Source organism: Haematobia irritans, chromosome 4 (assembly GCF_050003625.1).
Source record: "Haematobia irritans isolate KBUSLIRL chromosome 4, ASM5000362v1, whole genome shotgun sequence".
Lineage (NCBI taxonomy): Eukaryota > Metazoa > Arthropoda > Insecta > Diptera > Muscidae > Haematobia > Haematobia irritans.
In genome coordinates, this window is record NC_134400.1 from 155,622,939 (window position 1) to 155,644,780 (window position 21,842).

At 33.1% G+C, this 21,842-nt stretch overlaps 1 protein-coding gene across 6 annotated transcripts in view; it reads left to right on the forward strand.

Annotated features, from left to right (window-relative positions):
* Mp (collagen XV/XVIII-type protein multiplexin) overlaps positions 1–21,842 on the forward strand; it is a 1,363,033-nt gene that overhangs the window by 305,936 nt on the left and 1,035,255 nt on the right. For 2 of the 6 annotated variants that reach the window (XM_075303615.1, XM_075303616.1), the window contains exon 1: positions 11,428–11,576. The exons of the other annotated variants lie outside the window; for them this stretch is intronic. The gene's annotated coding sequence lies outside the window, so the exon portion shown is untranslated. Of the gene's footprint in view, positions 1–11,427; positions 11,577–21,842 lie in introns of those variants that run through there. 6 annotated transcript variants of the gene reach the window in all.

Consider the following 21,842-nt stretch of genomic DNA (forward strand, 5'->3'; position numbering starts at 1 on the left):
TTTTTTTTTTGTAATGTTCCATTTTAGCCAGATTGTATTGCGTGTTGTTATTCTTAATTCTATTTAATTAAATGTAATTCCCAACACGCATTCTCTTAGTGTCTGTATTGGAATTTTTCTATGTCCATCAACTCATCACTACCCAGCAAAAAAAAAGCGTCGCCAAAAAAGTAATGAAAATGTTCTTTTTGGATCCGGAAGTGGTGCCCATGTTAAATTCATCGCTTTTCATAGGACGGAAGTCCTCCATTTCAACAGCCGTTACACTGAATTTGCATCACTTCTTTAGGTGTGATCCGAATTCAATGTTTTGGATGTAAATTAAAAAATTCTGTGATATTTTGTCAAATAAATAATTTTTATAAATTTTTATAATTTTTAATGGATTCTAACACTTGTCGGAAGTTCACCACTGTGGTATCACAATGGACTGAATAGTCTAAGTGAGCCTGATACATCGGGCTGCCACATAACCTAACCTACATAACCTAACACTTGTCGGAAACGTTTGATCTCAAATATTTCCAAAAATTCGCAATTTTTATAGAATAGATTTAGCATTTCTTTTTTGACAAAATTTAAATAATTTGTATCGTTTTATTAATCCTTACTCTGTATTTAACCGATTTGAAACAAAAACAAGTATATACGGCCGTAAGTTCGGCCAGGCCGAAGCTTATGTACCCTCCATCATGGATTGCGTAGAAACTTCTTCTAAACACTGCCATCCACAATCGAATTACTTAAGTTGTGGTAACGCTTGCCGATGGCAAGGTATCTTAAAACCTCCTAACACCATCTTCTAAATTGTATGTAAGTCCATACGTGGTATACATTAAATCAAAAAAGATCGATTTAATACGTATATAATTCAGTTTGACAAAGTAGACATAAAATTTTGACAAAATTTTCTACAGAAATAAAATTTTAACAAAATTTTCTATAGAAATAAAATCTTGGTAGATTATTTTTGGCTCGACTGGCAACCATGATTATGAACCGAATAAAATTTGAACAAAATTTTCTATAGAAATAAAATTTTGACAATGATGAAAATTTTATTATTATGAACCGAATAAAATTTTAACAAAATTTTCTCTAGAAATAAAAATTTTACAAAATTTTCTATAGAAATAAAATTTTGACAATATTTTCTATAGAAATAAAATTTTGGTAGACTATTTTTGGCTCTAGTGGCAACCATGATTATGAACCGATATGGACCAATTTTTGTGTGATTGGACCAATTTTGGTATGGTTGTTAGCGACCATATACTAACACCACGTTCCTAATTTGAGCCGGATCGGATGAATTTTGCTCCTCCAAGAGGTTCCGGAGGTCAAATCTGGAGAACGTTTTATATGGGGTCTATATATAATTATGGACCGATATGGACCAATTCTGGCACGCTTGTTAAAGATCATATACTAACACCATGTTCCAAATTACAACCGGATTGGATGAAATTTGCTTCTCTTGGAGACTTCGCAAGCCAAATCTGGGGATCCGTTTATATGGGCGCTATATATAATTATGGACCGATGTGGACCAATTTTTGCATGGTTGTTAGAGACCATATACCAATATCATGTACCAAATTTCAGGCGGATCGGATGAAATTTGCTTCTCTTTGAGGCTTCGCAAGCCAAATCTGGAGATCGGTTTATATGGGGGCTATATATAATTATAGACCGATGTGGACCAATTTTTGCATGGTTGTTAGAGACCATATACCAACATCATGTACCGAATTTCATCCGGATCGGATGAAATTTTCTTCTCTTTGAGGCTCCGCAAGCCAAATCTGGGGATCAGTTTATATGGGAGCTATATATAATTATGGACCGATGTGAACCAATTTTTGCATGGTTGTTAGAGACCATATACCAACACCATGTACCAAATTTCAGCCGGTTCGGATGAAATTTGCTTCTCTTTTAGGCTCCGCAAGCCAAATCTGGGGATCGGTTTATATGGGGGCTATATATAATTATGGACCGATGTGGACCAATTTTTGCATGATTGTTAGAGACCATATACCAACACCATATACCAAATTTCAGCCGGATCGGATGAAATATGCTTCTGTTAGAGGCTCCACAAGCCAAATCTGAGGGTCCCTTTATATGGGGGCTATACGTAAAAGTGGACCGATATGGCCCATTTTCAATACCATCCGACCTACATCGATAACGACTACTTGTGCCAAGTTTCAAGTCGATAGCTTGTTTCGTTCGGAAGTTAGCGTGATTTCAACAGACGGACGGACGGACGGACGGACATGCTTAGATCGACTCAGAATTTCACCACGACCCAGAATATATATACTTTATGGGGTCTTAGAGCAATATTTCGATGTGTTACAAACGGAATGACAAAGTTAATATACCCCCATCCTATGATGGAGGGTATAAAGATACCCATTAAAAGTATAAAAAAAAACAAGTTATAACAAATTGAATTAAAAGAAATTCCTGGTTAGTTAAAATAAAGAACATCATTGGGAGTGCATCTTCTGGAAGCGCTTTTAAAGTTGTGCCTTTGGAAGAACTTCCAATTTTTTTTGCTGGGTATGGATATCCCCATCCCAATAGAAATTATTTTCAATGTCCCAAAAATACTCAGGACAAATTGTTGCGTCCTTATGGTGAAGTGTAGAATTTGAAACATTTTTAAAAATATAAAATGATACCCTAAATAAAAAAGAAATCACTCTAGGTGGATCCCGGAACTTTTTGTTTATTTTAAAGGCTTTGGTTAGAATAAAGAACATGTCATTTACTTGACACGAAACTAGTGAAATGAACATGTTCGTTAAACCTTTCACTGCCGTATTAAATATACACTGGTAGAAAAAGTTTCGTTATATTAATGAAATGTGTCATTAAAATTGAGCCAATTCATTGATATAACGATATTCTTCGTTATTATAACGAATTTTCTGTTAGTCAACGAAACGTTTCGTACTATTAACGAACATTTTCATTGTCTTAATGAAAACGTTTCGTTGTATCAATGAAAAAATTTCGTTGGCTCTATTTTGAAATTGAACCAACGAAAATTTTCTTTGTATGTAATGTTAAAAACTTTAATTGTTCTTTGTTTTCTTACCTGTACTAACAGCATGTAGGAAAAAAAAAAATTAACTTTGAGGGCCTACCTCAATTAGCTTTTAAAGCTATATGAAATCGTTGAATTGTGACAAAACAGCCTTGCGAAAATAAACGCTGTCTGACCTATAATAGTCGAAGTGTGCAAAAAATACAAAAAGGGAATCTAATATAATATGAATTTCCATTTACTAGAGACGTACGGTAGTAAAATGGTCTCATTTACGCATTTTTCGAAAAATATTTTAAGGAAATTTAGATTACAGCTTCTACTTTAAAATAACATCGGGAAATGAATCGAAACTAAGTGGGGAGTTAGAGTAAAGGAAACTTTCTCCAAACATAATAATTCCATGAACTAAAATAAATTTAAATTGGCTTTAGTGAAATAGAGAGTTCACCTTTTTTTGAGTGTAAAAAAACAAAAACTTGCATCCAAAGATTTTAAGCTTTTCTGCGGCTTTTTTGAAATGAAAATATTTTGAATACATATTTGTTTAATGAAAATGTCCATATATTACACTCCAAAAATATTGACTACACCCAAAGAAAAAATACTTTCCATCGGAACGAAATTTTAGACAAACGAAATTCCCCTCTATTCTAAACTATTTTCTTCAGGAGCAAATAAGTCGGAATTTATAATAGGTTACACTGAAAAAAAGCATGCCCACTTCCAAGGACTATCTGCCTGTTCATGAAACACAAAATCGACTCTAGACGAATCGTTCGTCTAGATTGAAATTAAAATAACTTTAGATATATTTTATAGAAAATCCTGAAATTTGGAAATTTAGATTACAGCTTCTACTTTAAAATAACATCGGGAAATGAATCGAAACTAAGTGGGGAGTTAGAGTAAAGGAAACTTTCTCCAAACATAATAATTCCATGAACTAAAATAAATTTAAATTGGCTTTAGTGAAATAGAGAGTTCACCTTTTTTTTTTGAGTGTAAAAAACAAAAACTTGCATCCAAAGATTTTAAGCTTTTCTGCGGCTTTTTTGAAATGAAAATATTTTGAATACATATTTGTTCAATGAAAATGTCCATATATTACACTCCAAAAATATTGACTACACCCAAAGAAAAAATACTTTCCATCGGAACGAAATTTTAGACAAACGAAATTCCCCTCTATTCTAAAGTATTTTCTTCAGGAGCAAATAAGTCGGAATTTATAATAGGTTACACTGAAAAAAAGCATGCCCACTTCCAAGGACTATCTGCCTGTTCATGAAACACAAAATCGACTCTAGACGAATCGTTCGTCTAGATTGAAATTAAAATAACTTTAGATATATTTTATAGAAAATCCTGAAATTTGTCACGAAATCATTATTTATGATTTACTATCGAACACCGAAACAATTGGGATTTTACAGACTCTTGTTTTCGATATATCAATATGTGATTTTTGACAAATCGTTCGTCTCGAGGCGAACGAAAATTCCACGAACAGCCAGTATGTCTTTACACTAATGATTTTGGTATTGATTCCTAGCCAAAGAAGCGGAGAATTTAAGTAAGGATACTTTTAAGACAGAATTGTCTTTTAAATTTAAGTTTTGCGTACTTGATTCTAGACAGCAAATTTGAATTTATTCGTTTTTTCTGTTTGTTGTACTAATTGTGCAATTAAAGTCATTAAACATTTTCAAATTCAGACTCGGCTTGAAGTAGAAATTATGCTATGTCTCAAGTAAAAATCGACTTTAAAATAGTGTTGAAAAGTGTCTCCTATTTTTAAAGGCTTTTTTGCTTTGTTGTCAAGATGGAAAAAGGCAAAAAATTTAAAGACAATTTCATTAATTTTGAAGAATTTTTCACAATTATTAAAGACAAGTTGACCTTAGTCAAACAAAATTTTCTTTCATTTTAAGATACCCATTTTTAATTTGAATTTTTAATTTGAATAAGGAAAAAACGACTTTATAGAAAAGTTCATCGTCTTACGGACAAGGAAAAAACCTTTATAACAGAGAAATGCGTCTTCTATGCTAAGCATAAAACGCATTCGTATTGTAAGGAATTGAAATCTTTGAAATCTCATGACAATATTTGTTTCAGCGTAGGTTAGGTTAGGTATAGTGGCAGCCCGATATTTCAGGCTCACTTAGACTATTCAGTCCATTGTCACACCACAGTGGTGAACTTCTCTCTTATCTCGGACTCGGCCGAACGGCATTCCACATTGCAGTGAAACCACTTAGAGGAGCTTTGAAACACTCAGAAATGTCACCAGCATTACTGAGGTGGGATAATTCACCGCTGAAAAACTTGTTGGTGTTTTGTCGAAACTGGGTTCGAACCCACGACCCTGTGAGCTTAACATGGAATCGGGCAGCACTCAGTGATAAGAGAGAAGTTCACCACTGTGGTATCACAATGGACTGAATAGTCTAAGTGAGCTTGATACATCGGGCTGCCACATAACCTAACCTAACCTAACACGACCCTGTGTATGCAAGGCGGGCATGCTAACCATTGCCCAAGGTGGCAGCCGAATTTATAATAAGTAATTCAACGATTATCTTGAATCTTGTTTGTTTGCTTTAAAAGAAAGTTTTTTAGCACCAAAAGAAAACTTTGCTTGTCTAAAATTTGGTTCCTGAGAAAAGAAAACTCTTCATTCAATGTAGTATGAAAGATAATGCCGCCTACTTTTAAATATTAAGAACAAAGTTCTTAACTTAAGAGAAACTTTAAAATCTTTGCTGCAAAAAAAAAAAAAATCCCATTAAAACCTTTCGTTCCTTTGTTAAAGTCGTACGTCTTTGAAGTAAGGCAAATTTCCCTTAAAAGAAAAAATATATAATCTTTGAATTAACTGAGATATTGATTTTTTTTATATTTGGATTGGATAAAAAAACTTCAAACATAAAGGGTGATACGGTCAAAATTTGGTCAAGGGAAAACGCGTGTAAATCGGTGAAATCGTTTATTTAAAAAATCAAATTAAATTTCTTTTTCAAGTTCAATTCAGGAAAAATATTCAGTTAGGCTTTCGCTTTTCCAAATCCGAATTGCCGGGCCTCACGCTTGACACCTGCCATCAGATTTTGTACAGCCACCTTGTCCACCTTCTTCGCCGCAGAAAGCCAGTTTGCCTTGAACTGCTGCTCGTCCTTAGCAGTTTTTTGGTCTTCTTTAGGTTCCGCTTGACAATAGCCCAGTATTTCTCAATTGGGCGGAGCTCTGGCGTGTTGGGAGGGTTCTTGTCCTTGGGAACCACCTGCACATTGTTGGCGGCGTACCACTCCATGGCCTTTTTACCGTAATGGCAAGATGCCAAATCCGGCCAAAACAGTACGGAACAACCGTGTTTCTTCAGGAAAGGCAGCAGACGTTTATTCAAACATTCTTTTACGTAAATTTCTTTGTTGACAATCCCAGAAGCTATGAAAATGCTGCTTTTCAAGCCACAGGTGCAGATTGCTTGCAAAACCAGATATTGCTTTGCGAACTTTTACAGTTTTATGTGCTTGAAAATATCTGCTACCTTTCCCCTTCCTTTTGCCGTGTAAAACTCCTGTCCCGGAAGCTGCTTGTAGTTGGCTTTGACGTAGGTTTCGTCCTCCATTACCACGCATTACCACAGCCTCCGAGATCGCGCTTTGGCCGTCGTATTTTGTTTATCATCGCGATTTGGAGCCACGACCTTCTTGTAAGTCGATAGTCCGGCCCGATGCACGGTTGTAGACGATACACCCATCTTATTTGAGGCATCTCGGAGAGAGAGGTTAGGGTTTCGCTTGAAACTACCGGCAACTTTCTTTGTCGTCTCAGCGGCTTCCGGTTTTCGATTTCCCCCCGATCCAGATTTCCTGGCTGTCGACAAACGTTCCCCAAACACTTTAATTACATTTGTAACGTTTTATTTTGCAACTTTTAGCGATTTTGCCAGCTTTGCGTGCGAGTAGCTCGGATTTTCGCGATGTGCGAGCAAAATTTTGATACGCTGCTCTTCTTGCTTGGATGACATTTTGACAACTGAAGAGTGAATTCCAAAATCAAAATAGGAGCAACATTTTACACACACACCTTCAAAATGAGGGGTGTTCAGGTTTTTTAAATGCAAAATTGAAAGAAATACGTCAAGTTTATATTGACCAAATTTTGACCGTATCACCCTTTAGTCTAATACTTATTTTAGGATTTTTCATCGTTAGTTTAAATTTTTTTTCTGAAAAGAAATATTTTTTGCTTTGTTGTTTCTGTTATAATTAAATTTTTTTTATTTACTTATTCTTGAATACCTTTGTTGATATATGGCAAAAACAGAAATAAAATCCAAAATGTGAGATCATATTTAAAATTTTTAGTGCATACACGCTCACAAAAAATCGCTTCTGTAACATATACTCCCAAACATATTTTGCTTCAAGCATATACATTTTTGGCTATTGCCCAAACATTTATATGTTTGATCTCTTCCAATATATAATACGTTTGAAAGCATATTGGTCTCAACAATATATGTTTGGGGAGTCAATTTCCAAACATTTTGTATTTTTGCATCCAAATTCAATAATGTTGTCTTCCAAAAAACAATATGTTACTATGTGAACATATAATATGTTTGGAAGCATTTTGCACCCAAAAATATTATATGCTTAAAAAAATTCTCCCAAACAATATTGTGCTCAAAATTTTATTTATTTATTTATATATTTACAATCATAATGAATTATGAAAATAAACAGGTAATATAGGTGCTAACAACATAGGTTTTCGACCTGAATGCTCAAAATTTTGTTTCTGCCTATTTGTATATTCCCCACATCTTTCTCACTTCCACGAGATTTTTTAGTTCTTAGCACCTTTTTCTGTAATACAAACATTGTAGAAGATATTATTCAATTGTATGATTTTTTTTATTTTAATTTTACCTTTTGCCGGACGGGGATTCGAACAGCGGACCACACAGTTTGTAAGGATCAAAGAAGTAGCTGATCAATTGCCCAAGGAAAAATAAAATGTTAATTTTGTAATAACAAGCAACAACCACCAACTTAATTCAATATCGCTCCCTGTTAAATAGCGCTCCAAGTTACTAAACACATATATGTTTATTGGCTATTTCTAAATTAATATATGTTTGCATCCAAGCATATTATATTTACAAACATTTTATGTCCCAAACATAATATGTTCTAACATATTAACATATATGTCCCAAACATGTTATGCTAGTTTATGAACATTATATGCTTGCACTCAAAAATATTGTGTTTAAAAATTTGTGTTCCAAACATATAATATTTATAGCCAAACATATAAAAAACAGTCTTTTTCATCCGTGTAGGTATAATGCTAAATAGCTCCCTAAAGAAGCAGCATCTTTGGTTCGGAATCAATATAAAAAATCTTTAAGACAAGAAAAATCTTTAAATTCAAGTAAATTTTTTGAGTGTAACAAAACATTGCAGATACATCATGTTACAAGTCCCAGTTAAATTCATCGTTTGTGCGCCAAATTCGTACCACTTCCGGATCCAAAAAGAACATAGTTTATATACTTTTTCATAGCAGCTTTATATTGTTTTCCGTATATACATAAAAGTTAATGGTTTCCACCGCACTATTCTTTCAGAGTAGATTAAAGGTAGATTAAATACAGTGAAACCGCTCAGAAGTAGACACCCAAGGTCGCCTAAATTTTGTCCATATTTGGCAGATGTCCACTTTTGGGAGTTTAATTGTAATGTGATTATATATCGAGCGTTTTAAGAAGCTTGTCTAATTTTGGGAGAGAGAGAGGGAAGTGTCCGTAGTTTAGTTTTTATACGGTTCTACAGTGTGACGGATATGTATTTCAACCACCATCAGGTTGCCATAATTTCTATACCGCTCGTCTGGAAGCTAACAGATTTATTTCAGTGACAGTTAATTTTGTTGTTTACAAGCTTACTAAAGCATTTTGATCTATTGCATGCAGAAATAAAGTTATTCATCGCGAAATTCAAGGGTGATAGTGTGATGGTTTTATATTTCGCTGGAAAATCACTTCTGGCTATTATTTATTCTACTCCCTATGCAAAATTTCAACTAAATCGGAGCAAAAAATTGGCCTCTGTTGTCATATGAGTGTAAATCGGGCGAAAGCTATATATGGGAGCTATATCTAAATCTGAACCGATTTCAACCAAATTTGGCACGCATAGCTACAATGCTAATTCTACTCCCTGTACAAAATTTCAATTAAATCGGAGTAAAATATTGGCCACTGTGGTCATATGAGTGTAAATCGGGCGAACGATATATGTGGGAGCTATATCTAAATCTTAACCGATTTCAATAAAATTTTGCACACTTGACTATAGTACTAATTGTTCTTCTTGTTCAAAATTTTAAGCAAATTAGGGTAAAACTCTGGCTTCTGGGTCCATATAAGTGCATATCGGGCGAAAGATATGTATGAGAGCTTTATCTAAATCTGAACCGATTTCTTCCAAAATCAATAGGAACTTGTGCCAAATTTGAAGGCGATTGGACTTAAACTGCGACCTAGACTTTGATCACAAAAATGTGTTCACAGACAGACGGACGGACAGATGGACATGGCTGTATCGACACAGGAGGCCACCCTGAGCATTTTGGCCAAAGACACTATGTGTGTATCTCGTCTCCTTCTGGGTTTTGCAAACGTACACTGAAAAAAATATTGTCGTGAGGTCAAAGATTTCATGTCTTTAAAATACGAATGCAAATTTTTCTTAGCATAGAAGACGCATTTCTCTAATATAAAGTTTCTTTCTTTGTCCAAAAATCGATAATCTTTTCAATGAAGTCGTATTGTCCTTATAATTAAGTGATTTGATTTAAAAATGGATATCATAACATGAAAGAAAAAATGTTTGGGCTAAGGTCAACTTGACTTTAATAATTTAGAAAAAATCTTTAAATTTAATGAAATTGTCTTTAAACTTGTTGTCTTTTTGCATCTTGACTACAAAGCAAAAAATCGTTCAAATATAGGACATGTTTTTCAACACTTTATTTTAAAAACGTTTTTTACTTGAAACACAGCATAATTTCTACTAGAAGTCGAGTCTTAATTTGGAAAATAAAGTTGTCGTTAACTTGTTTTTAAAGAACTTTGATAACATATGAAGAAAAAAAGCTGAAAAAGCGAAAAAATTAAAATTTGCTTCCTAGAAGCAAGTACACAAAACCCGATTTTAGAAGAGAATTGTGTCTTAAAAGTATCCTTACTTGTAATCTCCCCTTCTTTGGCTCGGAATCAATACCAAATTATTTAAAGTAAAGAAAAAATCTTTGGAACTGGGTATGTTTTTTTTTTTCAGTGTATGTACTAACTTATAATGCCCTGTTCCACAGTGCGGTGCAGGGTATAACAATGCTCTTGATTACAGATAATTAATATAATAAGCTGTCAGACAAAACCTACGAGTGGTGTCATTTGGTAACACTTCATTACACGAATATTTTTTGGGGATTGAATTCGTTCTGCTTATATTTTTAGTAATATTTTTTCTCTTTAAGTAGTGTAAAATGTCTTTAATAATGGCTTTCGTTTAAAGGATATAGTGGAAAAAAATCTTCAAAGAATTTTATTTAAAATTCCACAAATTTGTAATACAATTTTAATAACTAAAGTATTAGCTCTTAGCATTACAACAACAAAAAATGTAAACGAATAAAATCATATCTGCAAAAGTGAAATTGAATTAAATTAATTATTAAAGTGAAATAAAATATTTATGAAAAAAAAAAAAATAGTGTACTAGTAATGTAAAATTTGATCATAAAAAAATACATATTCGTTTAAATAAAAATAAAATCCATCCCATAAAATAAATATTTCTTGTAAACAAACAAATATAAAAAAAAAATATCAAACTATTCGGGAAAAAATTAACTATAACAATAAACTCAACATATTGTATATTAAAACAAAGTAATCTCTACAAGAACATTCCAAAAAACAAAAAAAAAAAAAAAACAATAAATATATAATAATAATCCTATTCACATATCTCGTATACATTTACATATCTTTACTTGTTAAATATAATTTAACTGTGATTTACGGCCAATTAAAATTGTTTTATTGAGATGAAACAAAATAATAATATATGAAATAATAATATTTCTTAAATATTGTTATGAAAATCAAATTATCTAGTTCAATTACTTAAATAAAATTTCTTATAGAAGTTATTATAAGAGATATACAAAAGTATAATAAGATCCAATCATAATCATAAAATCCTTTATTATAAGGTTATTGAGATTATTATGCATAATTGATTCTCGTCTAGTGAAAATTAAATATCAATATATATAGCTGTCGTATATTAAGTGACTAATATATATATTTCAATATGCATTTGTTTTTTCTTCATACATCAGCATTTTACTGAAGCAATTTCCCTCTTAAACCACAATCAATAGAAACTGTTGTCATATCGCTGCTAAACCAATAAGGACATTAGAGGTAAGTTCACATTTATAATTTATTTATTTGTTTTATCAATCATTTCAGTTTTAAATACTCTCAAATGTTATTTATAATCTTTTGAATGATTCATTTTATTTGGAAGGAAATAAATTGTAAGCATAATATTGAAACTGAATAATTAATGTATTCACATAAATATACACAGATAAAAAATATCACCACCATATTACCAATTAAAAAGATGATTAAACTTGAAAACCTAATCCATTAAAAAAACAAGTAAGGAAAGTCTAAAGTCGGGCGGTGCCGACTATATTATACCATGCACCACTGTGTAGATCTAAATTTTCGATACCATATCACATCCGTCAAATGTGTTGGGGGCTATATATAAAGGTTTGTCCCACATACATACATTTAAATATCACTCGATCTGGACAGAATTTGATAGACTTCTACAAAATCTATAGACTCAAAATTTAAGTCGGCTAATGCACTAGGGAGGAACACAATGTTTGTAAAAAAATATGGGAAAGTTTAAATCTGAAGCAATTTTAAGGAAACATCGAAAAAGTTTATTTATGATTTATCGCTCGATATATATGTATTAGAAGTTTAGGAAAATTAGAGTCATTTTTATGACTTTTCGACTAAGCAGTGCCGATTTTACAAGGAAAATGTTGGTATTTTGACCATTTTTGTCGAAATCAGAAAAACATATATATGGGAGCTATATCTAAATCTAAACCAATTTCAACCAAATTTGGCACGCATAGTTACAATGCTAATTCTACTCCCTGTGCAAAATTTCAACTAAATCGGAGTTAAAAATTGGCCTCTGTGGTCTTATGAGTGTAAATCGGGCGAAAGCTACATATGGGAGCTATATCTAAATCTGAACCGATTTCAACCAAATTTGGCACTCATAGCAACAATGCTAATTCTACTCCCTGTGCAAAATTTCAACTAAATCGGAGTTAAAAATTGGCCTCTGTGGTCATATGAGTGTAAATCGGGCGAAAGCTATATATGGGAGATATATCTAAATCTGAACCGATTTCAACCAAATTTGGCACGCATAGCTACAAAGCTGATTCTACTCCCTGTGCAAAATTTCGACTAAATCGGAGCAAACTATTGGCCTCTGTGGTCGTATGAGTGTAAATCGGCCGAAAGCTATATATGGGAGCTATATTTAAATATGAACCGATTTCAACCAAATTTGGCACGCATAGCAACAATGCTAATTCTACTCCCTGTGCAAAATTCCAACCAAATTGGGGTAAAACTCTGGCTTTTGGGACCGTATTAGTCCATATCGCGCGAAAGATATATATGGGAGCTATATCCAAATCTGAACCGATTTCAATAAAATTTGGCACACTTGACTATAGTACTAATTGTTCTTCTTGTGCAAAATTTTAAGCAAATTAGAGTAACATTCTGGCTTCTGGGGTCATATATCGGGCGAAATATATATATAGGAGCTATATCTAAATCTGAACCGATTTCTTCCCAAATTAATAGGGATATATTCTGAGTCAAAACACATACTTGAGCCAAATTTGAAGTCGATTGGACTAAAACTGCGACCTAGACATTGATTACAAAAATGTGTTCACGGACAGACGGACATCGCTATATCGGTTCAAGAGCCCACCCCGATCATTTTTGCCAAAGACACCATGTGTCTATATCGTCTCCTTCTGGGTGTTGCAAACATATGCACTACCTTATAATACCCTGTTCCACAGTGTGGAGCAGGGTATAAAAAATATGGGAAACACTTAAATCGGAAGCAATTTTAAGGAAACTTCGCGAAAGTTTATTTATGATTTATCCCTCGATATATATGTATTAGAAGTTTAGGAAAATTAGAGTCATTTTTACAACTTTTCTACTAAGCAGTGGCGATTTAACAAGGAAAATGTTGGTATCTTGATCATTTTTGTCGAAATCAGAAAAACATATATATGAGAGCTATATCTAAATCTGAACCGATTTCAATCAAATTTGGCACACATGACTATATTACTAATTGTACTCCTAGTGCAAAATTTCAACCAAATTGGGCCAAAACTCTGGCTTCTGGGGCCATAAAAGTCCATATCGGGCGAAAAATAAATATGGAAGCTATATCTAAATCTGAACCGATTTCAATCAAATTTGGCACACATGACTATACTACCAATTGTACTCCTTGTGCAAAATTTCAAGCTAATCCGGATAAAACTCTGGCTTCTGGGTCCATATAAGTGCATATCGGGCGAAAAATATATATGGGACCTATATCTAAATCTGAATCGATTTCAACCAAATTTGGCACGCATAGCTACAATGCTAAATCTACTCCCTGTGCGAAATTTCTACCAAATTGGTCCAAAACTCTGGCTTTTAGGACCATATTAGTCCATATCGGGCGAAAGATATATATGGGAGCTATATCTAAATCTGAACCGATTTCAATCAAATTTTGCACACTTGACTATACGACCAAGTGTTATGTTTGTACAAAATTTCAAGCAAATCGGTATAAAACTCTGGCTGCTGGGTCCATATTAGTGCATATCGGGCGAAAGATATATATGGGAGCTATATCTAAATCGGAACCGATTTCTTCCAAAATCAATAGGGTTCTATTCTGACCCAAATTAGGAACATGTGCCAAATTTGAAGGCGATTGGACTTAAATTGCGACCTAGACTTTGATCACAAAAATGTGTTCACAGACAGACGGACGGACGGACGGACAGACGGAAATTGTTATATCGACTCAGGGACCCACCCTGAGCATTATTGCCAAAGACACCATGTGTCTATCTCGTCTCCTTCTGGGTGTTACAAACATATGCGCTAACTTATAATACCCTGTGCCACAGTGTGGCGCAGGGTATAAATAATTAATTAAAAAATAAATTCAATTAAGAAAATGTTTGAACATTTTTAAATTTTTAATCACTATCGCAAATATCATTTTCATTTAATAAAAAAAAAATCCAATTAAAAATATGATTGGAAATAATTAGTTTAATAAGCTCTTGTAAATAAATAAATGATACCACAATAAATAATTGAATGTCCCAATTAAGTAAGTTCGGCCAGGCCGAAGCTTATGTACCCTCCACCATGGATTGCGTGGAAACTTCTTCTAAACACTGCCATCCACAATAGAATTACTTGAGTTGCGGTAACGCTTGCCGATGGCAAGGTATCTTAAAACCTCCTAACACGGTCTTCTAAATTGTAAGTAAGTCCATACGTGGTATATATTGAACTAAAAAAGACCGATTAAATACGTATATAATTCAGTTTGACAAAATTTTCTATAGATATAGAGTTTTGACAAAATTTTCTTTAGAAATGACACTTTAACAAAAATTTCTATAGAAATAAAATTTTAACAAAATTTTCTATAGAAATAAAATTTTAACAAAATTTTCTACAGAAATAAAAAGTTGACAAAATTTTCTATAGAAATAACATTCTGGTAGATTATTTTTGGCTCGAGTCGAAACCATGACTATGAACCGGTATGGACCAATTTTTGTGTTATTGGGTATCGGGTATATAACTACAGACCGATATGGACCAATTTTGGTATGGTTGTTAGCGGCCATATACTAACACCAGAATATATACTTTATGGGTTCTTAGAGCAATATTTCGATGTGTTACAAACGGAATGACAAACTTAATATACCCCCATCCTATGGTGGAGGGTATAAAAATTTTTGGCGAAGCCTTATTAACATGCCAAGCGCCATAGCCAAAACAAATTAACACATAAAACAGTTTTCCGAAATAACATATAAGCAGTTTCACAGAAATTGTTCTCTTTTGATTCTCTCGCTGTGTTTTGTTGATGTCTTTCGTAAACCCTCCCGGCCACCATATATTTTTTCTCTATACACTCTCTCTCTGTCGCTGAATAAAATATCACAACATATATATGTTTACTCGAAATTTGTAAATGTATATATGGTTACATTCACACATATTATTTTTGTGAAACATTCTTGTCCCAAACATAATATATTCAAGCATATTAACATAGGTGTCCTAAATATTTAATGCTAGTTTAGGAACATTACTTTTTTGCACTTAAATATATTGTGTTTAAAAAATTGTGCCCGAAACACATTTTGTTTATATCAATGCAGGGTTTTAAGCTGAAATCAAAAACAATAATAATGATCGAAGAATAAACCAACAATAACAAAACAAAACGAATGAAGTAAGAGGAAAATGAACTGCACTCAAATCGACGATTTGACAGTGGCAAAGGAAAAGAGAGATGTTTGTACAAAGATTTATTTCGGCAAAAGCCCACTATCATAAACCTTTTTTTCGAAAGGTTCAAGTGTGGTTCACTTTGGGTTTGGCGAACTACCAGAATTTGTTCTGATAATTGGTTGATAGTTTTGCTGCAAGTAGAGGATGCTAATGAGGAATGTGGTAATTGCGCCCATCCAACCATCATTCATAACTTTAGGTGTACAGGATGAAATCACACTCTGCACGAAAATGTATCTGCGGAATTTTAGACCATTCCCAGCGAAACGCCCTCTTGAGTTGATGGAAATTTTCTATTTTTTTTTGGTGCCAACCTCAGATGCATCCAACGGATTGAGATCCGGAGATTTTAATGGGTATTGTACAGTAGAAATGAAGCGAGCAGGCAAAATCCTGTTGGAATGGTAACGGGCCGCGCTTGAGTTCTGGTGGCCATAAAGCACATACATCCGATCATTTCGTTTGTTCACAAAATGCTCAATTTGGAGAAAACCAAATTCAGTAACTAGATACTTTCCTGCAAGGGAATCAACTCCTTGGATATTTTGCAGTCTAACTTTTTGTTGTGTATCGGTGAGCTCATACACTTTTTGAATGGCTAAAGTTCAAGCTTATGTTTCATAATGTAGCCACCGTGGTGCAATGGTTAGCATGCCCGCCTTGCATACACAAGTTCGTGGGTTCGATTCCTGCTACGACCGAACACCAAAAAGTTTTTCAGCGGTGGATTATCCCACCTCAGTAATGCTGGTGACATTTCTGAGGGTTTCAAAGCTTCTCTAAGTGGTTTCACTGGAATGTGGAACGCCGTTCGGACTCGGCTATAAAAAGGAGGTCCCTTGTCATTGAGCTTAACATGGAATCGGGCAGCACTCAGTGATAAGAGAGATGTACACCACTGTGGTATCACAATGGACTGAATAGTCTAAGTGAGCCTGATACATCGGGCTGCCACATAACCTAACCTAACCTTCATAATGTATTGCATTCATTCTCGCGATATTTTCAGCTCACGAGCAATTTTTCTACCACTGCGGTGTAGATTTCGAACAAATCTGGTGTTCTCGTTTGAAATCATACAGGCGATTAGAATCCAAATGTCCAATTTAAAATTAATTATTATAAAGAAAATTAGGGAACTTGAAAAGAAAACGCTAGATACAAATCTATACACGCCTGACTGTATTTGTTTCCGTTCAGGCGAATGAAGTTTTCCACAGTATTTAGTATAGATCTGGTTGGCATAGATAATTAAATTTGGATCGTTTATGCTAACTCTTACTGGAGAAAACATATCGGAATTAATCTCCTTTAAATAGAATCATCTTAATCCCACTGTGCAACATATCCTCATATACCTGCAAATCCCTTATAATTATAAGGGACCTCCTTTTTATAGCCAAGTCCGAACGGCATTTCACATTGCGGTAAAACAAGATAGAGAAGCTTTGAAACACTCAGAAATGTCACTAACATTTCTGATAGAGAATAATTCACTGCTGAAAAACGTTTTGGTGTTTGGTCAAAAATGGGATTGAACTCATGAATCTTTGTATGTGAGGCGGCTATGCTAATCATTGTACCACACAGAATAAAATATTACCAAAATATTTCCAATTAAAAAGTTGATTGAAGTTGAACATTTTTTTCAAATAATAAATTAATTGATACAATTAACTTTTTATTTAATAAACACTGAAAAACAAAAAATTTTTACGTGATATTAAAGATTACGCAACCTAAATTTTAGGACAAAATATTAAGGACAAATTTATTTAAAATAATAAAATTTTAATAAAACTAGGGTTTAGAATCTTTACTTCAAATTTTTTTTTAATTAAATTTAGGTCACAAATTTCCTAAATTTGCGTCCCTCCTCTAAGGTCGCATGTCTTTGGACTAAGGCAAATTTTCCTTAAAGTAAAGAACACACATTTCTGATTTAAAGAAATTGTCCTTAAATTAACTGACATATTGAATCTTTGGATTTAAGATAAAAACGCTTCAAATATAGGCTAAGACTTATTTGAGGATTTAGCATCTTTGGTTTAAAGCTTTTTTGGAATTAAGAAAACATTTTTATACCCTCCACCATAGGATGGGGGTATATTAACTTTGTCATTCCATTTGTAACACATAGAAATATTTCTCTTAGACCCCATAAAGTATATATATTCTGGGTCGTGGCGAAATTCTGAGTCGTCTGTTGAAATCACGCTAACTTCCGAACGAAACAAGCTATCGACTAGAAACTGGGCACAAGTAGTTGCTATTGATGTAGGTCGGATGGTATTGAAAATGGGCCATATCGGTCCACTTTTACGTATAGCCCCCATATAAACGGACCCCCAAATTTGGCTTGCGATTGCTCTAAGAGAAGCAAATTTCATCCGATCCGGCTGAAATTTGATACATGGTGTTAGTATATAGTCTCTAACAACCATGCAAAAATTGGTCCACATCGGTCCATAATTATATATAGCCCCTATATAAACCGATCCCCAGATTTGACCTCCGGAGCCTCTTAGAGGAGCAAAAGTCATCCGATCCGAATGAAATTTGGTCCGTGGTGTTAGTATATTGTCTCTAACAACCATGCCAAAATTGGTCCATATCGGTCCATAATTACATATATAGCCCCCATATAAGCCGATCCCCAGATTTGACCTCCGGAGCCTCTTAGAGGAGCAAAATTCATCCGAACCGGTTGATTGTGGGTTCGATTCCTGCTTCGACCGAACACCAAAAAGTTTTTCGTGGTGGATTATCCCACACTGAAAAAAAAGCATACTCGGTTCCAAAGATTTTGTCTTTACTTTAAAAAATTTGGTATTGATTCCGAGCCAAAGAAGCGGAGAATACAAGTAAGGGTACTTTGAAGTCACAATTCTCTTTTAAATTTAGGTTTTGTGTACTTGCTTCTAGGAAGCAAATTTTAATTTTTCGCGTTCTCAGTATTTTTCTTCATATGCTATCAAAGTCCTTTAAAAACGAGTTAACGGCAACTTTATTTTCCAAATTAGGACTCGACTTCCAGTAGAAATTATGCTATGTTTGAAGTAAAAAACTTCTTTAAAATAAAGTTTTGAAAAACATGTCCTATATTTGAACGATTTTTTGCTTTGTAGTCAAGATGCAAAAAGACAACAAATTTAAAGACAATTTCATTAAATTTAAAGAATTTTTCTGTATTATTAAAGTCAAGTTGACCTTAGCCTATAAATTTTTTCTTTCATGTTAAGATACCCATTTTTAAGTCAAATCACTTAATTATAAGGACAATACGACTTCATTGACAAGTTTATCGACTTTTGGACAAGAAAAATAACTTTATTTTAGAGAAATGCGTCTTCTATGCTAAGTAAAATTTCTATTCGTATTTTAAAGACATGAAATCTTTGACCTCACGACAATATTTTTTTCAGTGCACCTCAGTAATGCTGGTGACATTTCTGAGGGTTTCAAAGCTTTTCTATGTGGTTTCACTGCAATGTGGAACGCCGTTCGGACACGGCTATAAAAAGGAGGTCCCTTGTCATTGAGCTTAACATGGAATCGGTCAGCACTCAGTGATAAGAGAGAAGTTCACCAATGTGGTATCACAATGGACTTAATAGTCTAAGTGAGCCTGATACATCGGGCTGCCACCTAACCTAACCTAAAGATGTTCTTTATTTTAACTGCACAGGAAGTTCATTGGAGTCAATGTCTTTATAATTTGCTTTTTTTTCATATTTTTAATGGGAAATTTATTGCTTTTTTGTGTTTCAAATAGGTTAAAAACACACCCAGAAAAAAGTGACCCCTTCTTTAAGTTAAAATGAACTCATTGTGAAGAAAGTTGAACTTCGTATAGCGCCAAAGACATTTTTATTTGTTTGAACGATGTGATTTTCGTAGAAATTAGGAATAATGCATTCCATATATTAGTTAACATTTTCCTATATTGATATACCACTATACTACAGAATGAAACAATTTAACTAATTTGAATTCATATATGAAATGATTTTATTGAAATTTTTTCATTCATTTCGACAAATCTTACACATTTGTGGTAAAATTTTTACTTCATAATTAGAACTGCTTACCTTCGTTTTTAAATACAATTTTATTTATTTCTATAAGCAATTTTATCTTCAATAAAAGACATGTTTTATTAATATATTGAATATATTTATTAAGAATCAACAGCATCGAATCTCTTTGAAATATTAGTTTATTATTCCACTATTTCCAATTTCCGTGTGATATTATCAACTGTAAAACGCACTTTATCTTCTTCTTGTACTTTTCACTTTTAATAAGTTGCTGCCTAACGATTTTGTCCTCCTTTTACAATTTCAATACCTACAAATATAAAAAATCATAAAACATTTTAGTTGCAAAAGGTTAGCGTCACTGAATATTACCTGATAACTGAAGATTCCAAAATGAAGACAAATGAAAGGGTTGTTATTCTGCTGGCGTTTTCTTTCTTTATACACTATCACGAACATTGATAGATTTATTTAAAAAAAAAACGAAAATTTTTCTCACTAATTTAAAATAACAAATATTTTATATATTTTATTTGTTATTAATTATATTATTTTACCATATTATTTTTTAACAATCTCTCCGTATACCAAAACAACGCGATTCCAACTAAAAAAACAACCGACGCGCAAATATATCGATTACACCCACGCGCAAACACATCGATTACGATGACAGGTATCGATTACAGGTAGACAATAGAAATTTAGGAAAATTTCCTATATTCTAACAAGAGTGTTTCCTTAAGTTTTGAAAGGCTTGCATACTTCTTAGTACGAATGAACTAAAATATTTTTCTATGCCAAGTGTTGTTCGTATGTATGAAAAACTTTCTATTATAAAGGAAGTCGCAATTATCATTTTATAAGAAATTTTACTAATTTTGAGGAAACTTGGTTTTAGTTCGGTTTTTGTTTATTTTTACGAATGCTTTGTTATCGGTGAATAAAATTTTCTTTTTCAGTAGTAAATTCTTATAGCCAGCGAAGAAAATAGTATGAGTAAAATTCCATGCCTTATTCTAGTTAATGAACTATTCCTAACTGCTTACAGTTTAGGATTTTTTACTGAAACGAGTAAAATTTATTATTTTTCACAAAAATTTACCTTAATGGAAATAAAATGGATAAACTATATTGATGAAATTTTTTTCCTTTAGTTTCGAAGGCACTTTTTTCTGGGTGCAGATTAAGAATTAATAAAATGGTATAAATTATTTAAATTTAGCCGAATTTTTGGTCACAAAACTTCCAAACAAGCATTATAATGCATTAAAAATCATAAAAATCATATTTGTCAAAATATCACAAAATTTCTTAATTCACATCTCAAACACTGAATTCTTCTCACACTTTAAGTAGTGATGCAAATTCAGTGCAGCGGCTATTGAAATGATAGACACCCGTCCTATGACAAGCCCATGTTAAATTCATCGCTTCTGCGACAATTTGGCTCCACTTCCGGATCCAAAAAGAATATTTTCACTACTTTTTTGGCAACGCTTTTTTTGCTGGATTACTGAAAAGAAAATGCCAGATACCCATCCCGCAGGCCTGACTAAACATATGTTTCAGTGTTGGCCACTACACGTTTCCATAGTCTTTAGCGAGATCTGGCCAGGTGAGATGATTTAATTTGGGTCTTTATTCTTTCCAAATTTAACCATTCTGCTTCTTTTCACCACCACTGAGCATCATGTTTTCATATAATTGAATCATTTAAAAAAATTAATTGAAATTCGATAATGAAATCAATTAATTTTTTAATCAAGTATTTTTTCGTATCCAATTAAAACTGTGGTTGATACTATTATTTTCGTAATTGAAGACATTTCAATTCAAAAATTATTCATTTGGTGATTGAATCAGAAAAAAATTCTTTGTGTCTACGGTGGCTCCATAATTGCATCCCAAAAAAAAGTCTTTAAAGACATCTCGTCTTAAAAAAATTCCATCAGTTTTTTTTAACTTA